This window comes from Apium graveolens, chromosome 4, assembly GCF_009905375.1.
Source record: "Apium graveolens cultivar Ventura chromosome 4, ASM990537v1, whole genome shotgun sequence".
NCBI classification, from domain to species: Eukaryota; Viridiplantae; Streptophyta; class Magnoliopsida; order Apiales; family Apiaceae; genus Apium; species Apium graveolens.
Genome location: NC_133650.1, coordinates 4772082 through 4786232, shown reverse-complemented (window position 1 = coordinate 4786232; position 14151 = coordinate 4772082). Strand labels below are relative to the sequence as shown.

Here is a 14151-nt window from a genome sequence, read left to right as displayed (position 1 = left end):
GTGTTTTATTATTGATAAACTGAAGTGTTAGTTAAGTGGTTAATTAAGTAGTTAATTATAGTTAATATTTAATCAACAATTTTAAGTGTTATTATCTTAACATTGAGAAGTAATCATACATTGGTGAGTGAGTTTAATTAGACAATAATTTAGTCTGAGTCTCTGAGGGAACGAACTAGAAAGTATTCTATATTACTTGCGAACGCGTATACTTGCGTGAATATTAGCGCGTGTTTTCGCCCTAACAAGTTTTTGGCGCCGCTGCCGGGGACTCGGCGTATTTGTTTAGTTTATGTACTTACCATCATTGGTCATTAGGACTCAGTGATTAGGACGTAGTAGTTACTTATTTTTTCTTCTTCTTTTTTTTCGGTTGTGTTTCAGGTACTTTAGCAAGCGTTTATGCAAAACTCGTTCTCGTGCTCGCAAGAGGACTTTAGATACAGCTGAGGAGACAGACGAAGTTCTTGATATTCCGGAGAAGTTAGATTTTGAGGATTCGGATTCAGGAACTGAGCAGAAAGAACCAGTAAACATGGGAGATCGTATTGTTCAAGCTGATCCAGCTCTTATGGATTTTTCTCGGCCTAAAATTGATGACATTCAGTCAAGCATCCTTCATCCGGCTATTCAAGCTAACACCTTTGAAATCAAGCCGGGCACTATTCAGATGGTGCAGAATTCTGTTTCTTTTGGAGGAGCGGCAACTGAAGACCCCAACATGCACATAAGGAATTTTGTCGAGATCTGCAGCACTTTTAAGTATAATGGCGTGACTGATGAGGCTATCAAGTTGAGGCTTTTCCCATTCTCACTAAGGGACAAGGCTAAAGACTGGTTACATTCTGAACCAGCTGGGTCCATCACTACGTGGCAAGATCTTGCGCAAAAGTTTCTGGTGAAGTTTTATCCGATGGCAAAGACTGCTGCTATGAGGAGTGCTCTTACTCAGTTTGCGCAGCAACCTACGGAGTCTATGTGCGAGGCTTGGGAACGCTACAAGGAAATGTTGAGAAAATGTCCACATCATGGAATGCCAGATTGGATGGTGATAACTGGTTTCTATAATGGTTTGGGGGCTCAATCTCGGCCCATACTCGATGCAGCAGCTGGAGGCGCCTTATGGGCTAAAAGCTATACTGAGGCGTATAATCTTATAGAGACGATGGCTGCAAATGAGCATCAAAACCCAACTCAGAGGATGACGTCAGGCAAGGTAGCAGGTATTCTGGAAGTTGATGCAGCCACCGCTATTGCAGCCCAGCTCCAAGCGCTATCAATGAAGGTTGATTCTTTGGCTACGTATGGAGTTAATCAAATAGCTATGGTTTGTGAGCTTTGTGCAGGTTCTCATGCTACGGATCAGTGTTCTCTTGTAAACGAATCTGTTCAGTATGTGAATAATTATCAGCGACAACAGCAGCCTGTGCCAGCGACCTATCATCCTAACAACAGAAATCATCCAAATTTCAGCTGGGGGAATAATCAGAATGCTATTCAGCCACCATATCAGCAAGGAGTGAGTAAACAGTTTAACCCACCTGGATTCCAGCAACCACAGCAGTATGCTACAAGGCAATCATATCCTCAACAGGGAAGTACAGCTGCACCTACTAGTGCTGATTTTGAGGAACTTATGCTGTTGTGCAAGAGTCAGGCGGTTTCTATCAAGACCTTGGAAAATCAAATCGGTCAATTAGCCAATGCAGTGCTCAATCGTCAACCTGGCACTCTTCCCAGTGACACGGAAGTACCAGGCAGGAAGGAAGCTAAAGAGCAAGTCAAGGCTATTACCTTAAGGTCTGGAAAAGTAGCTGATGCTGAAAAGGCAAAAGAATTAGAAGCTGAAATTAGAGGTGAAGAATCTAAGCAAAAGGAGAAAGCGGCGGAACCAAGGAAGACTACTGTTGAACACACTCTGCCTGAGGCTAATACAGGGGAGAAACAACTCTATCCTCCACCACCTTTTCCTAAGAGATTGCAGCAACAAAAGCTGGATAGACAGTTCGGGAAGTTTCTGGAGGTGTTCAAGAAACTTCACATCAATATACCTTTCGCTGAAGCTCTTGAACAAATGCCTAGTTATGCGAAGTTTATGAAGACTATTCTTTCAAGGAAGGTGAAACTGGATGACCTTGAAACCGTTGCTCTCATGGAAGCGTTGCTCTCACTGAAAGATCCAGGAAGCTTCACCATTCCTTGCACAATTGGCAATCTGACGTTTGATAAGTGCCTTTGTGATTTGGGAGCAAGCATTAATCTGATGCCGTTGTCGATCTTTAAAAAACTGGATCTGCCTGATCCAAAACCCACATACATGTCACTACAATTGGCTGACCGTTCCATTACTTACCCAAGGGGCATAGTTGAGGATGTGCTCGTCAAGGTGGATAAGCTCTTCTTTCCTGCAGATTTTGTTATTCTGGATTTTGAGGAAGATAAGAAGATTCCCATAATCTTGGGAAGGCCTTTCTTGGCTACTGGCCGTACCTTGATAGATGTGCAAAAAGGGGAACTTACTATGCGGGTCCAAGATCAGGATGTGACCTTCAACGTATTCAAGGCAATGAAATTCCCTACAGAAGATGAGGAATGCTTAAAAGTGGATGTGATTGATTCTGCGGTTACTTCGGAACTCGATCACATGCTAATGTCTGATGCATTGGAAAAAGCCTTAGTGGGGGATTTTGACAGCGATGATGAAGATAGCAACGAGCAATTACAATATCTGAACGCTTCTCCCTGGAAGCGAAAGCTGGACATACCATTTAAATCTCTTGGTACTTCTGACCTCAAGAACGCCGAAGGGAAGCTCAAACCATCAATAGAGGAAGCACCTACCTTGGAGCTCAAGCCATTACCTGAACACTTGAGGTATGCTTTTTTAGGTGATTCATATACGTTACCTGTTATTATTTCATCTGACCTTTCAGGTAGTGAGGAAGACAAGCTCTTAAGGATTTTGAGAGAATTCAAATCGGCTATAGGATGGACCATAGCAGACATCAAGGGGATAAGTCCTTCATATTGTATGCATAAAATTCTACTAGAGGAAGGTAGTAAGCCAACTGTGGAACAGCAGTGAAGACTGAATCCCATTATGAAGGAGGTGGTGAAGAAAGAAATTATGAAATGGCTAGATGCAGGCATCATTTATCCTATTTCTGACAGCTCATGGGTGAGCCCCGTACAATGTGTACCTAAGAAGGGAGGTATCACTGTGGTCGCAAATGAAAAGAATGAGCTCATCCCTACTCGAACAGTTACAGGATGGAGAGTATGCATGGATTATAGAAAATTGAACAAAGCCACAAGGAAGGATCACTTCCCCCTTCCATTTATTGATCAGATGCTTGACAGATTGGCGGGTCATGAGTATTTTTGTCTTCTGGATGGTTATTCCGGGTATAATCAGATTTGTATTGCACCAGAGGATCAGGAAAAGACTACCTTCACTTGTCCATTTGGCACGTTTGCTTTTCGCAGAGTTTCGTTTGGGTTATGTGGCGCCCCGACCACCTTTCAGAGATGTATGATGGCTATATTCTCTGACATGATTGGAAATAACGTCGAAGTGTTCATGGATGACTTCTCCGTCTTTGGACACTCATATGATGAATGTTTGAATAATCTGCGCGCCGTACTCAAAAGATGCGTGGAAACTAATTTGGTGCTTAATTGGGAGAAATGTCACTTTATGGTGCGTGAAGGCATTATCCTTGGGCATAAGGTCTCTAGCAAGGGTCTGGAGGTGGACAAGGCCAAGGTGGGAGTCATTGAAAATCTTCCCCCACCTAATTCTGTGAAAGGAGTCCGTAGTTTTCTTGGTCATGCGGGTTTTTATCGGCGATTCATCAAGGACTTTTCAAAGATATCTAAGCCGTTGTGCAATTTGCTTGAGAAAGATGTGTCGTTCAAATTCGATGATGAATGTTTGGCAGCATTCGAGACTCTCAAGAAGAGTTTGATCACGGCACCAGTCATTACAGCACCAGATTGGACAGAACCATTTGAGATGATGTGTGATGCGAGTGATTATGCGGTAGGTGCAGTTCTGGGACAGCGCAAGAAAAATCTCTTCCATGTGGTCTACTATGCGAGTAAGACTTTAAATGGTGCCCAATTGAACTACACCACTACTGAGAAGGAGCTTTTGGCTATAGTCTTTGGCTTTGAGAAATTTCGATCTTATCTGCTTGGTACGAAAGTAACAGTATTCACTGATCATGCAGCTATTCGCTATCTGGTTTCTAAGAAGGATTCGAAGCCGAGACTCATTCGTTGGGTGCTTTTACTTCAGGAATTTGAGTTAGAGATCAAAGATAGAAAAGGTACTGAGAATCAAGTAGCTGACCATCTCTCTAGGTTGGAGAATCCCGATTCTACTTCACAAGATAGGACGTTAATCAATGAATCTTTTCCGGATGAGCAGTTGTTTGAAATTCAGGAGGAAGAACCATGGTTTGCAGATATTGTAAACTATCTCGTTAGCAATATAATGCCTCCTAATTTGACATCTGCTCAAAAGAAGAAGTTTCTGCATGAGGTGAAGTGGTATGTGTGGGATGAACCATATTTATTTAGACAGGGAGCTGACCAGATCATCAGGAGATGTATCCCGTTCTGTGAGACGGAGGGGATATTACGAGACTACCATTCCACGGTTTATGGTGGACACTATGGCGGTGAGAAGACGGCAGCTCGTATTCTGCAAGCAGGTTTTTTCTGGCCTACTTTGTTCAAGGATGCTCATCAGTTTGTTTTAAGGTGTGATCGTTGCCAAAGAGTGGGAAATTTGTCAAGGAAGGATGAAATGCCATTAAATGTGATGCTTGAAGTCGAGGTCTTTGATGTATGGGGAATCGATTTCATGGGGCCTTTTATCTCGTCTTACAATAATCAGTACATCTTGCTGGCAGTCGATTATGTCTCAAAATGGGTCGAAGTTAAAGCTTTACCGACAAATGATGCAAAGGCAGTGCTAAATTTTCTTCATAAGCAAATTTTCACAAGGTTTGGAACACCTCGGGTAATCATAAGTGATGAAGGATCGCATTTTTGCAACCGTAAGTTCACTTCTATGATGCAGCGTTATAATGTGAATCATCGAGTAGCTACTGCCCATCATCCGCAAACAAATGGTCAAGCAGAAGTGTCTAACAGAGAGATAAAGCGCATTCTAGAGAAGGTTGTTTGTCCGTCAAGGAAGGATTGGTCTTTAAAGCTCGATGAAGCTGTTTGGGCTTACAGAACAGCATACAAAACTCCACTTGGGATGTCACCGTTTCAGTTGGTGTACGGAAAGGGATGTCATCTACCTGCGGAGCTTGAGCATAAGGCCTACTGGGCATTGAAGAAGTTGAACCTGGATTTAGATGCAGCTGGTAAGAATAGAATGCTTCAGCTTAATGAACTGGATGAATTTCGACTTCAAGCGTACGAAAATAACAAAATGTATAAGGAAAAGGTGAAGAGGTGGCACGATAGGAAGCTACATCCAAAGTTATTTGTGCCAGGGCAACAAGTTCTCTTATTCAACTCTCGGCTCCGACTTTTTCCTGGGAAGTTGAAATCAAGGTGGTCTGGACCTTTTATTGTCAAAACTGTGTTTCCACATGGAGCGGTGGAAATTTTTGAGAATGATCCGGACCAAGCATTCAAGGTTAACGGTCAGCGGTTGAAGCACTACTATGGGGACATGGCAAACCGAGAAGTGGTTAGCGCCATTTTGTTGACTACTTGAGCAAGGTACGAAACGTCAAGCTAATGACGAAAAAGAAGCGCTGCGTGGGAGGCAACCCATGAATTATTGTTACAGGAACCCTTAGAAGTTAATAACCTATCCAAAACACAAAAAAAATCAGAAAACAGGGGCTGAAAAAAAATTTTTCCAGTGACCCCCTACGCGCCCGCGCAGCTATGCTGAGCGGCCGCGCAGCAAGCTGAGCGCCCGCGCAGCTATGCTGAGCGGTCGCGCAGGGGTCGAGTACCAGAAATTTTTTTTACAGTTCAGAAAAAAAAAACAAAAAAAAAACACAAAAACAGTTTTAGCCCATAAACCCACGATTTGTTCCCACTACCCCATCATTTTATCCCTTCATTCCCAAACCCTAATCTAATCCACACCCTATATATACATACACCTATCCTACATATCTCCCACAAAACTTCCTACACTTAAACCCTCTCACAAACATCAAATATCAGTTCTTACACGCTTTTATTCACGAATCAATGGCACCCAAGAGAGCACGCACTATTGACAGCAGCAACACAGTTCCTACTGCTGATTCATCGAGGGGTACTGCTGCAAGGCCTCGGTTAACTGACAGAGCCGCGGAGGAGGAGTACACTAGGCTGTTGGGGAAGCCGATTCTGAAGGAGAGGGGGTTTTTGCCATCGGGGAGGGATGGTGAATTGCTACCCATGATTGCAGAAAAGGGGTGGATAGCTTTTTGTGAGTCACCCGAAGCGGTACCGATAAGCGTTGTTCGCGAGTTCTACGCGAACGCAAAGGCCGAAAAGAATGGGTTTTCTGTGGTCCGTGGGCTGACGGTTGATTATCATCCTGCGGCGATTCGCCGTGTGATTGGACAGCGAGAGAGGAAGCCCGATGAGGAGAACTGGAATGAAAAGACTGCTGAGGATTTTAACTTGGATTTGATTTGTGCGACTCTCTGTCGCCCGGGCACAGTTTGGACCTGCAGTACAGGCAATAATGAGTATCGTCACTTTCCGATGATCGCCATGAACAGGTATGCCCGTGCATGGAATGCATTTATTTGTGCTAATATTTTGCCTTCTTCACATGCACACGAGGTCACAGTTGAGAGAGCACAGTTGTTGTGGGGAATTCTGAATGAGGAGTACTATGTGGACCTTGGTGAGTTTATCTACCAAGGAATTCTGAAGTTTTTGAGGGGAGCGAAGCATATGAACATCCCTTATGCATCCACGGTTACGAAGCTATGCCGAGCAGTGGGAGTGAACTGGCCGGCTCATGAGCAGTTGCAGTTGCCAACAGCTCCAATTGATTCTGGCACTCTGAATGGGATGCGGGAGTGGACCGGTGGTGAGCCTGAGGAGCATGGGCTGGGTTATCGTCTTCCAGGAGGGCGTCCAGCACGAGGTGCTACTATGGCCAGGCCAGGGCGTGATGAGGCTGGTTCTTCGAGAGCTCAGGAGGGTGCTGAGATGGTTGATGCCCAGTATAGGAGGCTTTCACGGCGGATGGATGCCATGTATGAGACGTAGAGCAGGTTTGCTCAGGAGCTCACCCTTGCGTTAGGGACTGCTTTTAGAGGCCTTGGAGCTGATATCCAGTGGCCAGTTTTTGGTGAGGACTCTACATATCCGCCGCCTGATACTCCACCCACTGAGGGTGATGATGATGATGACTCCGAGTAGGTATACCCTGTGTTCCTTTCTACTACTTTCACTGAGGACAGTGAAGATTTTTAGTTTGGGGGTGGTAGTTAAGGAATATTGTGTGTGTGTCATTTAGTTGCATATTCATGATAGTTTAGTTCATATAGTTGCATAATTTATGCCATATAGTTTTTTTTTATGAATGTCATGTAGCTCATGCATTTACCATTATCCCTTTTGCAATGATTTATCGACTGAATTATGATATTGATGCGAGTGTAGTGATAGCATTAAAGTGATATTAAGTTGTGTAGGTTGATATGCATGCTAGAAACAATTGTAAGTCCACTAAGTCTTAGAGAATGCGTAAGGGCTAGATTGTTGTTATAATTTGGTTGTTTTCAAGGTCAATCTACTTATTATGCTTAGAATTCGATTATAGGTTCTTAGTGATAAAGGCATGAAAAAGAAAAAAATTTGGAGAAAAAAATATGGAAGTTGTTGCTAGTTGTGGCTAGGCGTCAAACGGCTAGTAGCCGGCTCGCATATGTTGCGAGTAGTCTAGGGTTGAGCAAGATGGAGCGAAACGCACTTGCTCAGAAAAAAAAAAGAAAAGAAAAAAAAAAATTTGCATAATTGATCAAGAGTGGGCTCTTTGGTATTCGAGTTATTAAGTTCTTAGGGGACTTTGTGCCTAGTGACCTAAGGCTTTTAGAGTCTGGGATCTGCTAACCTAACGCTCGTTACATGGATACCATTGTATAAGTCTTTTGTGGACCTCACTCATTGCACGGTCAAATAAGCATTTGAGTTGTAAATAAAAAGCACGATTCCGTAGTAAGCTCCAGAGTTCTTGTAGTGTTGAATATCACTTTGTGCCTAGAATTTTTTTATTCTTTGTATAATCGTAGGATTGCCTTGAGGATAGTCTAGTCATAGTAATTGGTCTAGTTCCGAAGCATATCTGTTAAGCATTTGCACACACCACGTTTCTGGTTGTATGTCCGTTTGCATGAGTTTATTGATCTTTAGTTGTCTAACTGCATTCGTTGAGATGTGGCAATTTGGTTGATTAATTGTAGTAAGGGGGATCGCTGCATGTTCATATAGATTGCATTCATGCATATTTTTATTTGTTTTTGAGTCTGTGACGCTTGAGGGCAAGCATCGATTTAAGTTTGGGGGTGTGATAAGTGGCATTTTATACCACTTAGAACGTCTTAAAATGGCTTAAATTGGTGTCTTGAAATCAAGTATTTTGTGTATTTGATGCGTTTTTCTAGTGTTTATGCATTTCAGGGTATTAGTTACAATTCGGGGGAGGAATCATCAAGAATAAGCCTTGGCATGTGTTCACCATTGCGAGAGGAAAGGAACGGGCAGATTACGGCGAAGAAACGGAGCAAACTTGGATTTTTTCCAGTAGAGGCCTGCGCGCCCGCGCAGCTATGCTGAGCGGCCGCGCAGGGTCGGGAATTTTGCTGAATTATGTTAGACTTCTACTTCTGTTTGGCTTCCAACTTCTATGTAATCTGAGTTTTATGGGACTATTATATAAGTAGATTTGAGACGTTTTCACAGGGGGGATTGAAAAAAAGAAGATTGTGTTTTACGCAAGAAGCGAAGGAGATAAGGAAGAAGACCGATTTAGCACACCGCAACGAAGAGGAAGCATATTTTCTTGTGATTCTTGTTTCGTTGTAACGTTGGATGCTAGTTTTCTTGCTTTGACTTATTTACTCTTGTGACGTACTCTGTTTTAATATAATTAGTTTAGTTATTATTTTCTTGTGTTTGTTTATCATGATTTCATATGAACCCATGATGGCGATAAGTTCTATTATGGGCTAATCGTGATCATGGGGTTACAACGGATTTATTATGGAATTCTTTAGTTAATTGTTTAATACTTTAGTGTGTGATGATTGTTTGATATCTAGTATTGGTTGTGCGTATTCGTCTTATGTGCGTCGCGAACATATAAGATAGGGTGTTAATCTCTTGTGAAGTGACGGTGGATCTTGAGATTTAGAACTTGTCATGCTAGCATAGGTTCATGTACGTTGTGCATGATTAGTGGGTAACTCTAACAGTTTTATTTGCCCTATGTAATCAAAAAGAATAACTTGTGCTTAAATCGTTGTGTTGTCAATTTCTGTAGACATATGGGAACTCAACATAATTGATGACTATTCAACTTCTATCTTAATTGTGGATGCTTGGTAGAATGGTATTAGTACAATGAAAGTTGGCTTTTATCAGTTTCGTGTTATTCGATTAATATCATCACTGTCACATGCTAAAGGTAATAACAATGGCTATAGAAGGAAGTAATAATGAAGTTGTGATCTCATGAGTGTTTTATTATTGATAAATTGAAGTGTTAGTTAAGTGGTTAATTAAGTAGTTAATTATAGTTAATATTTAATCAACAATTTTAAGTGTTATTATCTTAATATTGAGAAGTAATCATACATTGGTGAGTGAGTTTAATTAGACAATGATTTAGTCTGAGTCTCTGAGGGAACGAACCAGAAAGTATTCTATATTACTTGCGAACGCGTATACTTGCGTGAATATTAGCGCGTGTTTTCGCCCTAACAATACCATATTAAGTAACCAGCCACTCTAAAATCTTTAGGTAGTAGAGCAAGGCCTGAATATGATCATATACTAATTAACGGAACACACAATAAACACAAACTTTTATGATATTATTGTTGGGATTTTAATCTAATTTATATGTTTATGTTTTATATTTTTGAATTAGTCAGTCTGGTTGACAGCGTATTAGTAGCAGTGTAATTAGTACATGGAAGTAGTAGTCAGTTAGATGTATCAGTGGTGTATTAGTAGTCAGTTAGATGTAGCAGTGGAACTAGTTTTTTGTCTCTACACTTGGTATCAAAGCCTTCCTTTTTTTTTATGCCCATGTTTATGCATGTTTTGTCAAAAATAGGGTTTTTGGGGATCTTACAAGAGAAGGATACCTATGTATGATTGTGCGATATTGTTAAAGCCAAATATAAAGATGCCTGATGATGTGATGGATCTTATTTCTCATGTGGGTAAGCATATTTATCAAACAAATGGTGTCCTTACTGAGTTGAAGTCATTGGGCATTGTTCACTTAGGGTATGGGATCGAGAAACTTAATGGTAGGCACTATCAAGGACGATTGTTACAGATGACAAAGATCGCACCATCTAGCGTTAATAAAGAGCTCCACTATTTAAACAAGAAAAACATGTTGCTGCTCTGGTTTATGGTAAAATATAGAGACATGTGTTGAACTATATATCCACATATGGAAGATGATTGCTTTGGTTTATGGTAAAACATATAGACATAATATTTGTGTTGGACTATCCACAAATCGAAGATGATAAACCAACTTTGTCGTAGAGAGATATAAGATGTGTCAGACGGGCAAACAAACAGGCCAAGTGGGAACGAAAGAGTGCCACATGGGCAAATTTTTGTTGAAGCCATACGAGCTACGTTGAAGTGCCAAAGGGGCATAAAAGTTGAAAGCCAAACGGGGCTAGGTTTAGGTTGAAAGCCATACGGGATTGTAGTATTTATTCAGTAAAATTTAGATTAAGGGGGAAATTATTGAGATTTTAATCTAAATTATATGTTTATGTTATGTTTTATTTATTTGAATAAGTCAGCCTAGTTGACAGCGTATTAGTATGTGGAAGCAGTAGTCAGTTAGGTGTATTAGTGGAGAAATAATAAGAAGGGGTTGTTGGTTTTATGCTATTACTTGTTAGTTTAGTTCTATTGAAACTGCAAGTAATCTTTTTATTTGATGTGAAATATATACAAGTTACTTCTCCGGTTTCAAATAATAGACACCTAATATACATGTACATATGTAAGTTATAGTTTTTTATCTCTACACTTGTCTTGTTTTGATTGACTTACACTTCTTAATAGTGGTGAACCCCTCTTGCATTCTTCACAATAGTTACAATAATCAAAATGCTCTATATTATAACTTTTAGTGATTAGCACTAGAAAATTACACTAATCATTGCACATATACAAATAATGATACATCAAGCCTCAAGGACACCTTATCTTCATGATTCTATCAGAAAAGTTTACCCTCCTATAAATACTGACTTCTACTTAATGAATAAAAGAGAATACAATAATGCACTAACTTATTTCATACTTTATTGTGTTCAGATCGCGACAATTTTAACCTTTACAGACCCTGTTCCATCAACAAAAACTGTTGATTCATTTAAGTTTCCCCATTACAATTCTGGAAAGGCAGATGTTTCTGCCAAGTCCAAACTAAGTAACATGGACTATTTATAATTTTTCGTCTAAAATTTTGTCTAACAGATTATACCCCTACGGGATTTTAAGCTATGTATTATGTAATGGTTTGAGAAATAAATAATATTTGCCTTTTCTTACAATACCTATTTGGTGTTCCGCGTTTTGGTATCAGAGCCTTGTTATTTATTTAATTCTTCAGTAGCAAGGTTTGATTATATCCTGGAGGGAGTAAGTCATAGCAAGGCCGTTGAGAGAAAAAGCAGGTGCATCCTTGGAGTAATCGACACCCAGGTTAACTATAGAGTTGAATGAATGCTCGGACCATATCTTACAAAGACTCAAGTATGTCAAAATTAGGTATTATATTATTAAACCTTACTGCAAATACAAATGCTTAGAACACTATATTTTTAATAAGTTTTAAATCTTTTTAAAATCTTTTCATTTCATGAGCATCAATAATCATCCGTAGTTAGTACATATATCTGGTAATGTCATGATTTCCATGGATAACCATCAATATTAAGAACACCTTTTACAGGTTTCTAGAAAAATTGTCAGTAACAAAGACAATAGAAAGATTAGATTTCTTATCTGGGATCTAGATAATTTAACACTGAACAAATTCGGTTTTGTAATAGATATTCTATGCAAATAGAAATAGAGATATCTTCTCTTAAAAGAATTCTCAGTTATGATCTTATTAAGAATCCGTAAATGCGTTTTTAACATAAAAACTTCCTGAGGAAACTCAAGATAAAAATAATTTGAAAATCAAGTTTTCAGAAAATGAAAAAGGTTTTCAAGCAAGCTTTTTGGTAAAGCAAGAAATTCTCTCTAAAATCAAAAATAGCAGACTCGATTTAAGAAAGGAAAAATATTTAACTTTCCTATGTTAAATCATTTTAAACAGAAAAAAATATCTTTTATTATATCTCTACCAAAGATATTCATGTAGATATAAAAGACACAATAGGTTTAGTTTATCTACCTTTAATCACTAAGGAAAAGATAAACAAAAATTTGTTTAAAAAAGACTCTAAGATAAGATATACTGTCAGTGTAGTTCACTTAGGTGTTATAAATTTTTTGCTTAAAGCGGAATTTCAAGAAGGGATAGATTCTCCTATTAAAATGGCTTTAATAAATAATAGAATCAATGACCAAAAGGACTGTATTTTAGGTGCTGTTAGAGGTAATTTAGCATACCAGAAATTCACATTTACTGTCTATCATAAATTTGATTTTAGTTTAGATACTAAAAACATTGATCAAATATTATCTTTCGTGCATGACTTTGAGAGACATAATCTGATGAATGCAGGTGATAAAGTATTTAGATTAACTTATGTTGTTGCTTATGCTTTAACCAATAGTCATCATATCATCGACTATAAGAAAAATGAATATATCAAATTAGACGATATATTCTCAGAAATAGAATTTGTGGAAGAAAAGCAATTTTCAGATATCAGTCCTTTAGATAATTCTTGGGCAATTGATTTTTCAAAGAATAAGCCAATTCTAGGACAAAAACCTAAAATGAGTTTTAGAGGAAGAACCTTAGAGGTTGGTGAATCTTCTAATACCTCTAATAAAGAACTACTTCATAGCATGTCCAGAAGAGTTGATGATTTATGTCAGAAACTGGATTAGCTGTAGTCGTTCTGGATACTAATATGCACCTGCATATTTGTAAAAAAGGAAAAATTCTAGAGTTTAAGAAATTAAATGAAGGAATAGACCTTGAACCAAGGAAGTACGTCTTCAGTGGTGTAGTAGGAAGTAATAGCCTTAACACTATTTGTTAGGAATATATGTGCATTAGTTTGATGATATGTTTAACAAAACACTTAAGTAGAAATTCAGTGTCTGTAGCCTCAACGGATAAGACCACTTTGGCTATCCGTTGATGGTGTAGCTTTACTTAGAAATAAGTCTAGTGTTGTAGCATATTTCAGTCTCTGTATTTAAGATGTAATTCTTAGAAGTTGAGAGAAACTATGAGTCATGTTGACTACTAGAAGATATGCAGATAGGAAGGCCAATTGTAAATATTTCATGCCTTGTAATTTTGTATAAATGAAGTGGTATCAACGGATGACTTAAAGACCTTCAACGAATGAGAAGCTAAGCTTCAACGGATGTCTCTAAAGCTTCAACGGATAACATCCTTCAACGGATGAGTGCATCAACGGATGAAAGCTTCAACGGATGTTCTGTTGATTAACCGTTGATAAGTGGTAGTTGTACCTACAAACAGAGGCACGTGGGTGAACAGAGATAACTGAAATGTGGCAGCCTAATTTCAGGAACATCAGAAAAAGCAGCCGTTCTACTCTAGTATAAAGAGACATTAAGTCAACAAAGTACTGGAGTGAACTGGAGAAGAAACAAGTAGAGATCTTACTTTATTATTTTATTATATCCTTGTCTTCACTTGTAAACTTGGTAATATATAAACCAAGTAGTAGCTAGTAATTAGAT

The 14151-nt window shown here is 39.2% G+C and overlaps 1 non-coding gene across 1 annotated transcript; it reads right to left on the bottom strand.

The window, feature by feature from the left end:
* Positions 1–928: 928 nt before the first annotated feature.
* Positions 929–1035, bottom strand: LOC141722561 (small nucleolar RNA R71). Its single transcript, XR_012575576.1, has one exon. It is a non-coding gene; the product is annotated as a small nucleolar RNA R71 (small nucleolar RNA).
* Positions 1036–14151: the final 13116 nt, after the last annotated feature.